The sequence below is a fragment of the Anas platyrhynchos genome, chromosome 4, assembly GCF_047663525.1.
Source record: "Anas platyrhynchos isolate ZD024472 breed Pekin duck chromosome 4, IASCAAS_PekinDuck_T2T, whole genome shotgun sequence".
In the NCBI taxonomy this organism is placed as follows: domain Eukaryota; kingdom Metazoa; phylum Chordata; class Aves; order Anseriformes; family Anatidae; genus Anas; species Anas platyrhynchos.
The window spans coordinates 20,102,819-20,114,930 of record NC_092590.1 but is presented as its reverse complement, the minus strand read 5'-3'; the positions used below and the strand labels follow the sequence as shown (position 1 = coordinate 20,114,930).

General features: G+C 34.1%; 1 protein-coding gene and 1 long non-coding RNA gene across 4 annotated transcripts in view; both read left to right on the top strand.

Moving 5' to 3' along the window:
• Window positions 1–12,112, top strand: part of SGCZ (sarcoglycan zeta) — a 444,851-nt gene that overhangs the window by 18,452 nt on the left and 414,287 nt on the right. The gene's annotated exons all lie outside the window — the stretch shown is intronic.
• LOC106018836 (uncharacterized) overlaps window positions 10,592–12,112 on the top strand; it is a 71,808-nt gene continuing 70,287 nt past the window's right edge. Inside the window, exon 1 of one of the 3 annotated variants that reach the window (XR_011808958.1) lies at window positions 10,592–10,720. This is a non-coding gene — a long non-coding RNA (uncharacterized lncRNA). The remainder of the gene's footprint in view (window positions 10,721–12,112) is intronic. The other 2 variants (XR_011808959.1, XR_002404608.4) reach the window with 2 other exon arrangements.

Sequence of the window (12,112 nt, the reverse complement as noted above, 5' to 3'; positions counted from 1 at the left end):
TTTTTTTCGTCCGTGTCAGTAATGATTGGAGTCAAGCTGTTACAGACTCAGGCTGCCAAGACCTAGATCTGAAGCTCAGACTGTAGCAGCTGACCCAGGTGTGTTTTGCAGGTCCCAAATTAAGTTCCCTGTGGATGTCCCAAAAGCACACATTGACAAATGTATGTAATTGACACATGTAATGTGGACTATATAGCGTATAAAATAAACTATATGCTTTCCAAAAAATGGCCTACTTTTTCAACTGTATTAGGTGGTCTGATGAAAGATAATAGGTCATTCTTAAACATATATTGCTATAAACACAGTACGTTTCTGAATATTCAAATACTACCTCTTTTTTGTTAACACTAATTTATAGAGGATAAGGGTTTATTAAAAATAATAATAATAATAAAAAAATAATAAAAAAGCTATTTGTCCAAGTTGTTTGTTGTTGTTATTTTTGTTTATTTGCTTGTTTTAATTCTGGGGGCTTTTTCCTAGAACTGAGCAATGCTGCAATGGCACCTGAGTGATCTCCTTTCCTGTGTCAATCTTGATATTGAATTACTTAATGATACACTAGAATTAAAATAGTGTACACATTCTCAAAGTTCTTCCTTTTGGAAAATACCATTATTTGTATTTTTCTAACATTTCTATTTGGTTCATTTTTCTTCCTATTGCTTTTGTGCCATTAGTGATATTTTCTACAGTTTGCTACTTCTATGTTATCATTATTTTTATACTGTAACCAATTTTATGATGATGTTTCTGCAGCTGAATTTTAATTTTGATTATGTCTAGTTGAAGCCAGTGCAAGTTCCAAACTAATTCTTCCAGACTAATTGTTTGACTCATGGCAAGGCATTGTGTTCAGCAAATGCAGCATAAAATGTAAGGATTATGTAGACAAAGCTCAAAGGTAAACTTGGTGTTCCACTCTGCTGACAAAACTTGCTTATTTGTCTTAACATTCTGAACTGTTACACTTCGATAATTTTCTTTTGCAACACAAAATACATCTGGAGTATTACACAGCATTTATAAATTTTCTATCAAACACAAGACAGAAATTACATTGTCCTTTTTATTTGCTGAGTACCATCTCACAAAGAAGTAATAAGATACAGACAGAAGATAGCCTGAAGCTCAGGATATGGTTATGGCCTATAAGTGCCTTGGTTTTTCTCAGCATGAGAGTTTGCTAATTCACATATTAATTGGTATTCACATATCATCACTTTGTCATTAGGAATCCAGTCACTGCATTCAAGCACACTATTATGAAGATTATCTCACTATATTTGCAGTTGGCACAGGGTACTTTTCCTTTCTTAAGAAGGAAAAAAAAATGAAAAAAAAAAATAATAAAAAAAGGAATCTCATCCAATACTGGAGAGCAAATGATAGTTATAAAAGATTATACATATACATGGGTAAAGTTTTTTTAGAGTTTGCATGCTAATAAAATTACGTAAAGACTTCTGTACATATCTCTTCATATCTCTTAAATCCATTATTAAATACAGCTTTGCTTTCAGAGAAAATCAGATTAAACCACTTAGAGTTGTCTAGCATTGGGTCATAAACAACAATTTTTCTTTCCTAATAAAGTAGTTTAATCCATTAATCCTTATGTAAAATATAAATGTTTATATTAGACAATTAGAATAAGGGTTTTTCATGCTCTTGTTCTCTTTCTCTCTCCATATACACCTGATATATTATTCAATAACATATAGTCTTTCATATTTTCCTTTCTATTCTGTAACTCCATTGTTTTAAAATCTAGATGTATGTTCTAGATTATACTAGGGAAAACAAATTTTCTTATGAATAGAGTTTTTAAACAAATGTTTATTACATTCTGATCTGAGTTTCTGTCTATTTTGGATTTTTCTAATAAAATAGCTGTTGTTGACTGGAAGTTTATTATTATCCCTTTCAACTAGAAGACAAAATATGTTAATTACAATTGTATTAGCATTAAGCCCTCAGAATTACAGAACTATAGTGGAAACTACATCTAAACTCCATGGGGAAAAGTGAAAATTCTTGCATGATACTCTTTAAACCAAAGGAAGCCAAGGCAAATAATTTCAGAATTGTGTAAAATTATATATTCTTTTATTTAAAGTGGAAACAGATGAGGGACATATATGCCAGCACTTTGGAGTTTAAGACTCAAAAAAAAATCCCATTAATAGGTGATTTGGTCTGAAAAGCAGGATGCAGTTCAAGCAGGACAAATGCAAATTGCTGCACTTCAGTAAGAATAATCATCTGAGCAATGAAAGATAGAAACTGGCTAGCTAGGTAAAAGTTGCTTGAAAAATAAAAAGATTTGGATATTTTATTGAAGGGAACACAAGTTGTCAAATTCATATTGTTGTGGAAAATACTGAAAGAGAATATCAATAGTTAAAACATCTGCTATTCTGGTTTGGGTTATTGCACTTCAAAAAAAAATAATAATAAAAAAATACTGACAAGATGGAAAGACTGCATGGAGAACAATCAGATGTCTAGAAAGCATGACCTGACCAGGAGGGAAGTAATGTTTCCTTCAACCAGTGACAAGAAGTAATGAGCTAACGTTGCAACAAGGGATTTGTAGATGTTAGGAAATATTTTCTAGCTAGTAAATGGAATTGATTGCAGAGAACTGTTGTGAAATAATTGTCACAGGATTTTTTATTTTTATTTTTTACAAATAGGTTACACAAAGGCTTGTGAGAATGATTTTGGTGCAGTTGGTACTGATTTAGGAGGAAGAAGCAGATGAAGATATTCTGAGTTACTTTCAGTTCTATTTTATACGGCTAGCAAGTATATAGGTATTCCAGTATGAAATTACATAAAAGGAAGAGAGTAAATTTAAAAAAGTGAATGAAAGCTACTACCTCTAATACCTAAGTGCCTTTTGCTTTAAGCATTTCTTTTAATTGTAACCCTCCTTAAATATCCTTCATGCTACATAATTCAGCTTCTGTGTCACCAGTTAAAACATCAAATGTCAACATGTTTTTCCTATACACTCCCCTTGTGCATGATAGGATGTAATAAGATGAAGAAACCTATAAAGGCATTACTTTATCTTCCCCTACATCTCTCATTAGAACTTACATTGGCTCTGAGGCTTACAGCAAGTTAACAGCCCTGGAATGTAGCAAGAGAAATTGTTATTTCGTGGTTTCCGTGGAGAGAACCTCTTTTATTTTTTCCCCCATTCTACTTTCCTCATTTATTACTTGCAGCAAATATGTCTTTAGATGTATGAAGATTCTGAGAACTCTTTCAAAATACTGTCTCCCAGGCCAAGTGCCAACGTTCCCAGGAATGCCCACTGCTTTGTATCAATATTGCTATAAAATCTAAACCTCAGCTCACTTGCGTTTATTTCTGTCAGCTGATTTATGTTTCTAGTCAAAATGTTTTGAAAGCAGAAAATGTAGCTGAATGGCCTTCAAAAAAAATGGAGTACAAACTGAAACATTTAACATAGGAAAACCTCTCCAATCTTGCAGTTTCCTTTGGACTGTATTATTTCAACGTTTCATTCCTCCTTGACCACGTTTCCAACATTATTCCATTTGGCCACTTTAGAAGGAAGTCTGTTTCGTTGACAAGATTGCCCTGGGAATTTACGTTTTCATATACTCTATTGCAGTGTACTCAGATGGTGCTTAGATGTAAGGTTGCTTATGATTTACAGTTGCGAATATTCTAGAGAAATGAAACAAATGAAGGGAAATTCTATTCTTATTCTCGGATACCAGCAGTGACATCTAAAACATCTGTTCTCCCAAGTTCACTATAGCTCTTCTACCCTTATATTTACTCCTACAGCTCTGAAACCAGAATTGCAGTCCAATACTATCTTCAATTAATCACACACCCATCTCACATTTTCCCTATTTGCTAAATCCTCTCTGTCCCCATGTACTCAGGCAGGTCCTAGAACCCTGCACAAGTTACTTGTTCCAATGCATGTCAGCATCTCCCATGATTTCTCTTCTCTTCACATATTTTGTCCCAGGAATGACTTCCTGGGTAAGGAAAAAAATGTGTCACAATTTGCTGATGCAGAGTAGGACTTCTGTGCTGTATCACAAAAGTCTTTAGCAAAAAGCCAAGTATGGGTTGCTTCCTGAGGTAGTGGGAGTATAGTATCAAGCAAAGAAAAGGAGAGGACTGTTTTATAACACAAATTCCCCTTTTATGGAAGTAATGAATTAAAACACTCCACAAGACTGAATTTCTCATTCACGACCTCTGTTCCCCACAGATGGATGAAAAGTGGATAATTGTAAGTGAGGAAGTCAGAAGACCTGATGCTGTAAGTACCATTACTGTGAGTCATGAGTCTGGAGCAAGTTTCGTTATGGCAACTTGGTATCTCTTACTCTTTCCATGAGGTTATTCATTCAATTTCAGTAACAGGCATCACATTGGGTCAGTCTCCTGCCATATATATTCTTCCCTAGAACAGAAGAAGATGATGTCAGCATACAGTTACCTTTCTTTGACTTTGGAGACTGTTTTATCTGATGATAATTAGTAGACTGTGAGAGACTGGAGAAAGTCTCTTCTAGAACATCATGCTTGATTTAGTCAAGAAGTTATTCTTTCTTTAAATGGGAATTGACCAGCAGTCCTATTATCACCAGTAATCTGCCCTCTTCCCCCTTTGGCTACTTAATCATAACTTGCCAGGAGGCTGAAAATTTGATTACTTGCTAGAAACTGATATACATATGTACATACATGTATATATATTTTTTGTCTGTTTTTTTTTTTTTTTTTTGGGGGGGGGGGGGGCGGGGGGAACAGATTGGTGTATTACTTTCCACAGTCAAGAAATTAAACAAGATTTCAATGGCATGTGTCAAAATTTAAAAAGCAATTTGTTGCCCATGAGAAACATTTTATTTCTCTGTTGGAGAAAAGCCTATGGCTCTTCAGTTTTGAATCTCCTTAGATGGTTTAGGCTGTCTAAAATTTTATATCCAAGCTTACCTGACTCAAAAACATCACCCAGATTTCTGGACCCTAAACTATGTATTTCTTGAGTTTGATAGGGGTATTGTTACTGGTTCCATAGTATTAATCAATTGAACTTTCCACTTAAAGGGATAGTAAGAGTAAGAGCCTTTCTTTCACTCTGTTCACTCTTATTAATTTAGTTAATTTAGTTGTAGATTAGAAAACAGTTGAATTTCCAAGATACAACTTTGGTATAACTTTTAAAGAAGCAATATACAAATCAAAGAATTTGATAATCTTGCTCTTTCTGGCAATATTCTGGAACAAAATAACTGAAGACAGAGCAAACTCCAGAGTGCCGAAGTGTGTTCAACTGTGGAGCTTTAAAACCAAGCATAATTCCCCACATGCAGCACACACATTTTTCATGTCAAAGTTTTTGAAAAGATTCTCAGAGTATCTTTAAGTTTCTCATCGAATATTTTCATGTAATTTGCTAACACCAGGCAAATAACAGTGATAAAGATTATTCAACAAAAGGTACACCTTGTTTCTCGTGCTATTTTTTATTTTGCGCTGTTCCTGGGTTTTTAGACACTAGTCTGGTCACTGAGAATGACAGGGGAGAAGGAGTAGAAAAGCCACAGTTTGCAGCTCTTTTTCTCTCTTTAAGGATATGTGCAATTTTTTGCTAAGGCAGCTCTTGATTGACATCCACTGTTGGATTACTGGATATCTGGAGCATCAGAAGCTCCTCACAACCAGGCGGCTGCAAGGCAGGCACACTTGAGCAACAGTGAACAGTTTGACTTTCATGTCAAACAGTTCAGTGGCTGCATAACTCAAAAAAGCCAGTGGAATAGGTGACTGAATAGCCACAGAATCAAAATTTTGTGAAAATGTAAAATTCACATTTATGGGAATAAATAAAAAAAAAAAGAAAGCAAATTGTAGAATTAAGATAAATTCCAGAGTTAATGTAATTTATAGAGATTGCTTTAGAATAAATTTATTTTGCCTAATTTAGAGCTAACTTTTTAGATTTTGTGTAGTTGTGTAGTCAAATATTGATGTACCTAAGGGAAATTCATAATTCATAGAAAAAGAAGGAAGAAAAGTGATGCAACTAGATAGCTTAGTGTATCTATATAATATGTATCTCATGGAAAGAGGTGAAAAAGACTGTTTTTCCGATTATTAGTGGTGGAATAGCATTACCTCAACCAGGAAGACAAATTTAGTCAAAGACACTAGCACAAAAATGAGCAAAGAAAAAATGAATATTGCAGTAAATAAAATGATTTAACCAATTTGGTCTGGTTTAGATTCTCAATGATGCAATAAAACTAGGAAAGTGCAGAACAGCTTGAGTTCCACAGTATTCATCTTTCCACGCTTAGCATATAATAAATGATCAGTTAATCAAAATTGTTCTACTCTCCTGTTCTTTAAAGATTCTACTTTTAGATCATCAACTTATTTTAAGCCTGTGAATGTAGTTGAAAAATGGCTAGAAACCTTTTAGCTAGAATACTTACGTGTATTACATTGCTTTGGATTTGGCAATTGACTTCAATTATTATTCTTGTTACAACTGACAATGTGGAATATAATCTGTTAATGTTGTCTGCCTAATGTTACTGAAAACTTGACTTTTTTTTAATGATTATTATTTTTTTTTCCAGTTTGTTCAGTCACTGTTGAGCTATTTCATTATGATGAAACATGACTGACATTACATGGCAGAAGTCTTTTTATAAGATATGTTAAGAATTTGCACTTCTGTTTTTGAAAGTACCAAAGTCAAAAGTACTCAGAAACTTCATACATAAGTGAAGCCATAACTGAAATGCCCCAAACCCTAAGCAACTCAAAACTTCAGGCTTTTATTTGTTCTCAGTGAAGTTCTTTCCATGGGAACACCACTGATAATTTGATAATTTGACTCATTTAAACTATGGCAAGTCTACTGAAACTTCTGTTAAGTTTACATTTCAACAAGTTGCTAGCTCTGTAAAAGGACTGAAGACAATGGCACTCCTCTTCCCTGTTCCTTCTATAGAGGATGGTCATTAATCTTATAAAATCATTTATTTTATCTTTATTCGTAAGAAAGCAGCAGTGATCAGAAATTCATATATAATTGTGTCTTTTCAAATTAGAAGAGAGCTCTTCAAAAGGCATCAGTAGGAAAAGAATTTACTGATGTACTTGCTAATTGGTTGGGGTGGAAACGTGTGCCTAATTTTGAATTTTAATATGTGTCACTTTACCTTCTAACCTTTACTTCTTGTTTCATTTTCTCAGCTAGATTAAAGAGCACTTTCCTACCTATTTTTGCTTCTCTCTCCATAGAGATACTTCCATAGAGCAATCAAATTGTTCCTCTTACTTGTTGTTAAAAGAAACAGCTTGAGTTCTTTGAATCTTTAATTGTAAAACAGGTCCTTAGGTATTCATTTTTTGTTTGTGGCTTTCTTTCAATATTGTTCACAATCCTTGAGTGTCTGTTATGAGAAGGAAGTTCCAGAACTATTTAGAGATCTTTCTGATGAGCAGAAGAGCAAGATATACTGCAGGGTCTCTGTCAGAATATACCTTTATACATAATAATATTCTCAGATATTTTTGTTTATATACATATATGCAAAGATTGTATTACTCATGGTGTTTCATGGATGATTTGAGTTCATGATCATTAATCTGTGTGCTGTCAGCCAATGCTTTCCAGAGCAATAGTCCACTTTTTTCTCTGTTTAGTCTGTATTTAAAGTGTATCTTTTTTTTTTTTTTTTTTTAACCTTTTTCTTCTAGAAATATATGTCCACTCAGCATTATTTAAATTCACACAGTCAACGTGGGCTCCGTCTCTTTTGCGGTGCCCAGGATCACAACTCTTCAGGTGACAAACAATAGCTGTGTGGTATAGTGTATGCCACTTCCTTATGTGCCAATTTGCATTACTTGGTTGCATTTTTGTGAATTGGGACTATGTATTTTATTCAAAAGGCTTCTGGTCTGTTGGCTGTTCTATCCTATCTTTTTGCAGTGTATTGCTGCAGTACTTGAACCACAGCAGGTGGTATCCTTAAGCCAGTATAGGAGCGAATTAAACATGGTTTCCTGTAAAATGCCTGCATAGTGTGTTATGAACTGCAATTTGCCTATGTAACTGAGTTACATAGTGCAAACAAACTAGTGAGTAGTTTCAGTGGTTGTCTGACTCACAAATTGACTGCTTTAATGATTTTGCTTATTTCAATTTTCAAAGGTCTAATTATGGTCATTACAGATATTTGTGTTCTCTCCATCATAATAATATGTTGGGTCAATGATTTCTCATGATTTATAACTGCTAATCGCAAACCAGGTGGCACAGGACTATAATAAACCACTTTGTTCACTAAAGCAAGTATTCTCAAATGGCCTTTTTTAAAAAAAAATATTTTTTGTTTGAAAATTTAGAAATGTCAGAATTAAATAGTATAATACCTACATTTCTTTACATCCATCTATATGGATTTTATTTAAATCAAAATGAAGATGTCAAAGAACATTTTCCCTGGTGTGGTATACTGGTGTGAAAAACTGCCATTTTCAGTGTCCAGGTCAGTGATAGATGCTCTTTTCCTAGACAGTTTCTGACCCAACCTAATTTCAAGTAGTACTTAACATCTGTTCTACTGTCTCTGGCATACTTCTGCTGCTACCTGTTAGAGGTCATGATCTACAGAAGCTGTCAGTATATCTGAATGTTCAAATTAATCCTACTGTGTAAACACAAGAATTTGTTGATTCAAGGTTCCACCTTCATCTATGAATTTATGCATATTTAATGGGTCTTTGTTATCTTTAATTTCAAATGAGACCACAAGATTTGAGCTTTGTCCTATTAGACTCCCTAGGCTTTTTTCTTGAAAGACCAAACACCAAGTGACTTTTCTGACTTCAAAGTTCCCTCTTTCGTGTCTACTGACTTGACTACAGTCGGACTGCAAGAGGATTAAATAGTTTTACCAGCTCTGGAGAGGCACTTGAACTTGAATAATTCTATCAGAGATCTGGACCTGAAACTTCCACTAAATCTAGTGCTTAGCACAAAAACAAACAAACAAACATAGTTTAATGAGTTTAATTATGTATAGTTAATTATGTGGGTTGTTTTTTTATTATTATTATTATTATTATTATTATTGTTATTGTTATTGTTATTGTTATTATTATTATTTTATTTTTATGACATAAAAGTGAAGTCTGTTTACAGCAGAGCACATTGCTAATATTCTGTTCCTGACAAGGAGTTTAATCTTTTCCACTTTTATTAATTTCAGGTACAGACAAATGTGAGAGATGGGTTTGAAAAGTGGTTCTATACTCTTTAGTGTCAGTAGTGATAAATCAGTGCTAGATTTACTGTCTATAAACTGCAATACATTTTTAGAAATTGTGCATCGTATATGAGAAAAGACAAAATGTGACCATCAAACATCTAACTCTTCAGTAGTGCCATTTTCAACAAAGAAGAAACAAGAAATAATATTGCTTAGTAAGAGATCTGTGTTGGGAGCATTTCCATAATCCTGGACAACAGTCTGCTTTTCTGTGTTAGAACGGTAGAGTTTCTGTTTTGTTATAGCTAACTCTGTTCAGTACTTACAATATTTGTGTGTGGTGTAGAAATATAAAGCAATATATAAAGGCTTTTCTGAAATGCACAATGCCAAAAACAAGAGAAGATATATTTATGACCTGAAAAACTGGGAAATATTAATCTGGACCAAATCCATTTGTTTCTGATTTTTAATCCAGACAAGAGACCAGAGGTTTTATCTGAATATAGTTTTTGTGTTTTGCTCTTCACTAACCAGAGTTGTTATCCTTTTGAAAATACTTCTCTCTCTGAGAGAGAAAACATTGCCATCCAATATCAAAAGTACACAGAATTAATTCGTTTCTTTTAAGAGAAAAACCTCACCAATTTAGTTACATCATAATCTTTAATAACATGTTGCTAAAGGTCAGAAATAACTATGACTGATTTTTTAATATATGGTCATTTCATAAACAGGTCACACTCATTGCTATGTTTCTTCCAGTTTATTTGGGGAAAAGTAGTTTGGGAGATGGCGTGTTTTCTGTCAAATTTCTTTTTTCGCAGGTACAAAACCCAACAGTCCCAAAAAGTGACACAAAGTGACACACAAGCTAGAATTTAACAATCTTACACTTATCAAAGTCAGTGCAGAATCATAAAGACACATTTAATATATTGTTTTTAAAATGCATAATATTACTTCTCAGTTGATAAAAATAAATGCCTTTGTGACAGAAAGTGTGTATTTCTAAAGGAATGCAAACATCTTTTATATTGAAACTAAAATGATTACTTATTTTAAATACATTATTTTTGTTCCTTGTATTAAGTAAACTCTTCCATTTCACTTTGAAATGACATATATTACTTTAACTAACATGCTGCCTGGTAAACATGTGATTGCTTGTACTAGTAATTGCATTTTCATGGTTCCAAAAACTGAAGTGAATTTCTCAGGGTAAAAGGTGAAGTGGATTAAGAACATCAGCTGAGTCAGATCAATGGGCCACCCAGTTAGGTTATTTTCAAGGTCTAAGAGCAGGCAATGGGAAGTGCTAATTAGGGAAAGCACCTGAGCCTCACTGTTTTATGGGGTCTAGTCTTTGTCCTCTTTCTCTTCAATATCTCAGAACCACTGTTTTAGGGTATTGGAAGGTAAGATCTTCCTTATCATCTTAATTTCCATTTATGTACCTACTGAATGAGTTTTTGTCTTCTTCCAAATCTTCAGATGCTGTTTGCCTCCACAACCTTGAGATGTAATAACAAGTAATAATAAGTGCTATTGTCTGTGTGAGGTACTCTATTTTATTTGCTTTTTTGTTCTTTTGTTAGTTCTATCAAGTAGTTCTTAGTTCTAGTATTATGCATTTTAGTGAGTAACAGTTATGTGTTTACTTCTTCGCTACTTTCAGGAGTTACTAAAGCTCAATCACATTCCCTTTGTATTGTTCTCTCTGAATTAGAGAGTCCTAGCCTTCTTCATCTTTTGTTACATAGCAGCTGCTGCAACACTTTAATCATTTCTGTTGCCCTTGTCTGTGCTTCTATGGTTTCTGCTGTATTTCTCTGGTATAAAAGTCAAATATGTCCTTCCTGAGATGTGGAGTCACATGTGCTGCTCAAGATGTGGACTTGCCAAGGTTTTTAGAAGGTCTTTTTATAAACAAGACTTGCCTTACTCTTAATACCTCTTCTGAGGAGTGCCCAACATCTCGTTGTTTCATTTTGAGTCCTGCTGTGTGTTGAGCTGATGACATCAGAGAATTATCAATGATGACTCAACAACTGTTTCCTACATAGTCATTCTCAGATCTGGATTAATGGTAGATGGTTTGGGTTGTTGTTTCTTTACATGTATGTATTTATATATACAATGTTTTTAATATGTATTAATATATATTTAGGCATCTATCTATATATATTTAAGCATCTGCTATCTTTTCCACACTCTATGAGAACTATTTAGAGTTCCTTACTATCAAAGAGTTCGGTATCATATGTCTATTGTGCGCTTACCCTGTGAACCACCTTCTGCAAATCATTGTTAAGGATATTGGATAGAACTGGTTGCAGCAGTGATCTTTGGTGGGCTGTTCTTCTTACTCATCTCCATGGGCATTGGAAAGTTGACATTAGTTGACTTACTGTACATCTTGACTTACTTACGTCCACTTACTGTTACCTGCTGAAACTCCCTACAGGCTTGTGGGTAGGTTTGCTCTTTACAGAAGCCATGCTGGTTCTTGACAGACTATATCCATCTAACCTTGTGTTAGCTCTTAATTCGTTCAAGTCTTAACTCACAAAGATTTGTGTTGTTAAGGATTGTGGGCACTAGATAGGTTCTGGTGAAAGCCGCTATTTACATAATTGAGTAGTGTGACCATGAAACAAGACATACTATGACGAAAGATCCAATCTAACCCCATAAGTATTCCCCCTATGGGGGGAAGGAGGGGAGGGTCATAGAGACTCTATCTCTTGTTTCTTGTTATTGGTTATTTTGAAAGTTTCAGGCTCTTATGCTGCTGCCTCTTACTTGAA